Source organism: Hyaena hyaena, unplaced genomic scaffold, assembly GCF_003009895.1.
Source record: "Hyaena hyaena isolate Hyena2069 unplaced genomic scaffold, ASM300989v1 scaffold_332, whole genome shotgun sequence".
Taxonomy (NCBI): Eukaryota; Metazoa; Chordata; class Mammalia; order Carnivora; family Hyaenidae; genus Hyaena; species Hyaena hyaena.
This window is the reverse complement of record NW_024080964.1, coordinates 361,117-367,245: the sequence shown is the minus strand read 5'-3', so window position 1 is coordinate 367,245 and position 6,129 is coordinate 361,117. Positions and strand designations below refer to the sequence as shown.

Here is a 6,129-nt window from a genome sequence, read left to right as displayed (position 1 = left end):
CACAGACTGAAACAGGCTCCAGGCTCTGAGCTGGCAGTCAGCACTGAGCCCGACGCGGGGCTCGAACCCACGAACCGCGAGATCATGACCTGAGCGAAAGTCGGACGCTTAACCGACTAAGCCACCCAGGCGCCCCTGATTCTTTTCTTTTAATGTTTATTCATTTTTGAGAGTGAGAGAGAGAAGAACATCGAGAGAGTGGATCACAGAATCCGAACCAGTCTCCAGGCTCTGAGTTGTCATCACAGGGCCCAACGTGGGGCTTGAACTCGCAAACTGTGAGATTATGACCCGAGCTGAAGTCAGACGCTCCACCAAATGAGCCACCCAGGCACCTCAGGTCTGATTCTTTTCAACCACACCTTTGTAGAGCAGGCATTTCTAAAAGCGCAGGCATCACCTCTTCTTGCACACCACCGAGCACTGTGTGTCACAAAGGTAGATACTTTAGAAGACCTTGTGCTGATGGATGTTTCCATGTTTAGCATTGAAAACACAACCCAGTGGTACTACATGGCAGCACATGCTGTGAGTATCTCTCCTGTTACACCCATCTGCATGGTTCTGGGACTGTTGAGCATGTCAAGGACTTTGGGCATGAGGGGATAGAACTCTCCATAACTTGAGTCTTCAAGGTGGCCTTCTGCATTCTTCTGAGGTAGAGTGGACAGCAACAGTCCTTTCTAAAGGCACTCCACCTAGATTTTCTTCGTGGCGGCATTGACTATCCACAAGCCCTGGCTTCTGTTTCTTGCCCTCTTGGGGTGAGGAAAAGGTGGAGTTGCAGGACTCCACATCATAGCTCCCCCCACAGAGGCTTCTCTAAGTATCCAAGGCCAAGCAGATTCTGGCTCTACAGGACAGTCCCAACTCATTGCAACTTTAATAAATGGTTTTCACATGTTTCTAACCATGGGGTAAGGAAGGCCTACTTAAAGTACAAAAACACAGAAGCCATGAAGAAAAAAAGACTCAAGCAGCGTAAGAATTCAAAATTTGGAATAAACTATATCACAAAGTTCAAAGAAAGTGGTATATTAAAATATCTGCAGCAGGCATAACAAAGGATTAGTAGTATGAAACCGCTTGAAAGCATAAAGTTGAACAAAAATCAAAATGGCTGCACTAATGCTTCTTTCTGGGAGGCTCAATTTTATTTTATTTTATTATTATTTTTTTAAATGTTTTATTTATTTCTAGGAGAGAGAGAGACAGCTTGAACAGGGGAGGGTCAGAGAGAGAGGGAGTCACAGACCGAAACAGGCTCCAGGCTCCGAGCCGGCAGTCAGCACAGAGCCCGACGCGGGGCTCGAACCCACGAACCGCGAGATCATGACCTAAGCGAAAGTCGGACGCTCAACCGACTAAGCCACCCAGGCGCCCCTGGGAGGCTCAATTTTAAACTAAGTAATATTTATCCTCTCTTCTGTAGACCTCCCTCCTCCCTTCTTAGCCTTTTGTTTCAGGAACCCAGTATCACCCTTAAGACATGACAATCAAGGCTGACAGCATGTACAAAATCTCTGTCGAAACCAGCTAGATCCTGTATTTCCCTATAAAACTCGCCAGTCCCTTCCTCGGGGGGGCTTGCAGTTTGAAGGCCTTAGCATACTGCAGCTTCTTGTGCCCCCACAAAATAATAAACTATCTTCCTTCCCTATACCCAAAGTCCATCTTCATGTAACGTATTTCGGCTCTGGGACACAGAAGTCGATTCTCAACAAGTATATCAACAATTCTTACAATATGAAATAGGGAAGGTGAACAATTTAATAAAAAGGGGCAAAGAATATAAAATGGCACTTCACAGTAAAAGAAATATAAAGAGCAAATAACAAAGGAAAATATTCCAAATATCACTGGAAACAGAGAAATACAATTAAAATACTAAAATATAACTGTTCTTTTTTTTCAGAACACCTGGGTGGCTAAGTCAGTTCAGTGACTGAATTTTTTTTTTCTTTTGAAGTAAGATCAGAGGTTTTAATAAGCCAAATGTACTTGCTTGATCTTGGGGCAAGTCCAGGAGTCAAAGAGCCATGAGTTCCCTCACCTGTGTTCACGGATCTGCCCTCACATTCACTCTTACACTGAGACTAGCACTCCTCTACTCTACATTTTCTTTTTCTTTTTTGGGGGCGTTTAAGTGTTTTTTTCTCCACATTTTTTATGACTTTCTGGGGTCCTGTTGTTGTTGTTTTAATTTACATCCAAATTATTTAGCAGATAGTGCAATAATGATTTCAGGAGTAGATTCCAGTGATTCATCCCCTATGTATAACACCCATTACTCATCCCAACAAATGTCTTCCTTAACACCCCTTACCCATTTAGCCCATCCCCCAACCCCCAACCCCTCCAGCAACTCTCTGTTCTCTATGTTTAATTAAGTCTCTTATGTTTTGTCTCCATCCCTGTTTTTATATTATTTTTGTTTCCCTTCTCTTGTGTTCATCTGGTTTGTATCTTAAATTCCACGTATGAGTGAAGTCATATGATGTATGTCTTTCTCTAATTTTGTTGAGCATGATACCCCCTGGTTCCATCCATGTTGTTGTAAGAGTGACTGAATCTTGATATGATCCCAGGGTCATGAGATCAAGACCTGCATCAGGTTCCACACTGAGCATGGAGCATGCTTGAGATATTCTCTCTCTCTCTCTCCCTTTGCCCCTCTCCCCAGCTCAAATTCTCTCTCTCAAAAAATTTTTGAAAATATGTGTAAATATATATATATAAAATTAGCAAGAATTAAAAATACTACTAATATCCCTTGTTGGATCTTTAGCTAGACTAACCAAGAAAAAAAAAAAAGAGCAAAACTCAAATAAGATTTTAAACAAAAACAGCCATTACAACAGATGCCACAGAAATGCAAAAGATCCTAAGAGACTACTATGAACAATTACAAGCCAACAAACTGGACAACCTAAAAGAAACTGATACATTCCCAGAAACACACAACCTACCAAAACTCAATCATGAAAAATTAGAAAGTCTGAACAGACCGATAACAAGTAGGGAGATTAAATCAGTAATCAAAAACTCCTGACCAAGCAAAGTCCAGGGCCAGATAGCTCCACTGGTGAATTCTCCTTCCCAAACTCTTCCAAAAAAAAAAAAAAAAAATTGACCTGAATAGACTTCCAAATGGCAAATAGACACATGAAAAGATACTCAACATCACTCTTCATCACAGAAATGCCCATCAAAATCACAATGAGGTATCACCTCACACCTGTTAGAATGTGATACAACAAATACTGTATGGTGTCATTTATATGTGAAATCTAAAAGAGCCAAACCCACAGAAACAGAGTAGACTGGTGGTTGCCAGGGCCTAGGGGACAGGTAAATAAGGAGATGTTGGTTAAAGAGTACAAACTTCCAGTTATAAGAGGAGTAAGTCCTGTGGATCTAATGTTCAGCATGGTAACTACAGTTAATACTGTACTCTGTATTTGAAAGCCAATGACAGAGTAAATCTTAAATGTTCTCACCCTAACAACAACAAAATGGTAACTATGTAGGGTGATGGATGTGGTAACTAACCTTATCGTGGTAATCATTTCACAATAGATATGTGTATCACATAATTACACTGCACATTAAAAAATGTTTTATGTCAATTATATCTCAATAAAGCTAGAAGAAAAGAGGAACAAGTATCCAGTGCTGGGAGTTATGAAGGCAATTAGGTTGTCTCAAATTTTAAAATGTATATGCTCTTTGACACAGCATTCAATGCTCAACAGCTTACCTAGAGAAGCACCTGAACTTGTGAATGAGGAATCATGTAAAAAAAACATTAATTACAAGATGGTTGGTAAAAGCTTAACATTGGAAATAATCTTAAATGTCCTCCACAATAAGCATGGCTTAATAAAGCTTGGGATGGTCAGAGCAGAGATTATGCAGCAGTGAGAAAGCCATCATGCTGAGCACTGACACAGAAAGATTTCTAAGACTCATGAAGTAAAAATAGGTGAATTGTTCAACAATATGCATAGTGTAATCTATTTTTTAAACATGTACACTTACAAAACCACATTTCTATATTTATCTATGTATGTAAATGGATAGAAATTCATCTGAATAAATACATACTAAGCTGACAATAGTTGTTTACTCTGGGTAGCAAAGTGGGCTTTGGGATGCAGCACTCAAATGACTTTAGCAATGACTGTTCTGTTAATTGACATTAGTTCAAGAACAATGCATTATATATTACATGTACAAGTTTAAAACAAGAAGAAGGGAATATCATGGCCTCAAGGCTATTCAAGGACAGATGTATAAAATCCATTAGGTCTGCTTTCCCTTGAGGGGACACAGACAGCCTGACTAGGGTATGGGAAGAAGGGACAGGGTAGAGAAAGGGAACCACCACCTGCCCAGTGTCATCCCCACCCAGATGCCAGATGCCAGCCTCCTTTCTGACACTCCCCTTAACTAAGACCTTTCGTAGAAACCCCTTCATGTGTCCTCCCTCCCTTTCCTGGTTTGATTCCACTGTGTTTACTTCTTTGACTAAGGACATTCTCCCTTCTGTTTTTGTGTCCCTTAATTACAATTTTTTAAGACTTGGAAAGTCATTTGTCAATTACATGGCATACCAGGACTCCAAATAAATTCCAAGAATTGACAGCTGCCTATTCTACTTTCCACCAATGCCACAGGTCACTTCCCTGGGAAATAGCCTCTGAGACTCCATGATTTACATGGAAGAGAAGAGCTAAGAGACGCTCTTACTGATAAGAGCTCTTAGGAACACCACCTCTGATAGAGAGGAAGCAGAGACTGAACAGAGGAAGAAATGGGGCTGTGGTGCAAGCACAACAGAGGACTTAGCAGATCCCAGAAGTAGCTCTGGAGCTGAAGGGCTATTTGGAGTTATCCCAAAATAAAGAACAAGACTGGACCTTTGTACCTCCACCTGGACCAGTCATTAAGTGTGGGCTCATCTGGGAAGGCAGTGTTGCTTTGACCAAAGCCACTTGTTTCAGTGGAGGGTGAGTCCCTGGAGACACTCAGCTGTGGGAGGCAGCTGGGGGAATGGGCACCTCAGCCCCAAAGAGAAGTCTGGTAAGTTCACCTTGTCCAGAGGAATTTGGAGCTAAGCGACCATTCATCTCTGAGGGTGGAGGAAATGAGGCAAGGGTACACATTTTAGAGGTGGGGAAACATCTGGTATGTGTTCTGTGATGTCCTTCCTGAAAGTCAGTCAACAACGCAAGCATGGACTGGGTGTCCAGGTTGAGGCATCATTTATCAGACTTACCTGTGTCAACTCCTTCTGTAGGACCCATGAGGCACAGTTTGAGGGGGCAATATATCCAAATTAATGGGGGGAGGGGATGGTTTGAGCAGAAACAGGGAGCAATGCTTTGAGTTTAAATGCCCTGGTAATGGGGTGTCTGGTGGGCTCAGTCACTGGAGCATGGGATTTTTATCTCAGGGTTATGAGTCTGAGCCCCACATTGGGAGTAGAGATTACTTAAAAATAAAATCTTAGGGACACCTCGGTGGCTCAGTCGGTTGAGCATCCAACTTTGGCTCAGGTCATGATCTCGCTGTCTATGGGTTCGAGCCCGCATCAGGCTCTGTGCTGACAGCTCCGAGCCTAGAGCCTATTTCAGATTCTGTGTCTCCCTCTCTCTCTGCCCCTCCCCAGCTCGTGCTGTCTCTCTGTCTCAAAAATAAATACACATTAAAAAAAAATCTTAAACAGAAAAAAAAATGCCGTGGTATTGATCTCACCTTAGCTTCAGTATCTAGAAAGAACTTAATTTGCAGTAAATCAAGTCCACTGCTTGAAAAGTAAAGAGAGGAAAAGAGGAATACCACATTTTGAGTGCTGCTAACAAGTCCCAGCAGTCTAGAATTAAGTTCACAGGCTCCCTCCCATTCTCATCCCATCTGCCTGTTGGGTTTAGGCCCTTGCGCATGAAAGTGCTGCTATACAGAGTCAGGGGCTTCCATCAACCTAAAGAGCTGAGCACAATAAGGACCCACAGTTACCAACACGGAAATGATTCTTATGCCATTCCTATTCACAAAGGAAACAGTCACTCTTTGCCTCCCAAACTGAAAAAACCTATATAACTTGGTTTAGGCCACATGGCAGTT

General features: G+C 42.1%; 1 long non-coding RNA gene across 1 annotated transcript in view; it reads left to right on the top strand.

Annotated features, from left to right (window-relative positions):
- Positions 1–4,935, top strand: part of LOC120243150 — a 9,533-nt gene extending 4,598 nt beyond the window's left edge. Inside the window, exon 2 of the long non-coding RNA XR_005531234.1 lies at positions 4,680–4,935. This is a non-coding gene — a long non-coding RNA (uncharacterized LOC120243150). The remainder of the gene's footprint in view (positions 1–4,679) is intronic.
- Positions 4,936–6,129: the final 1,194 nt, after the last annotated feature.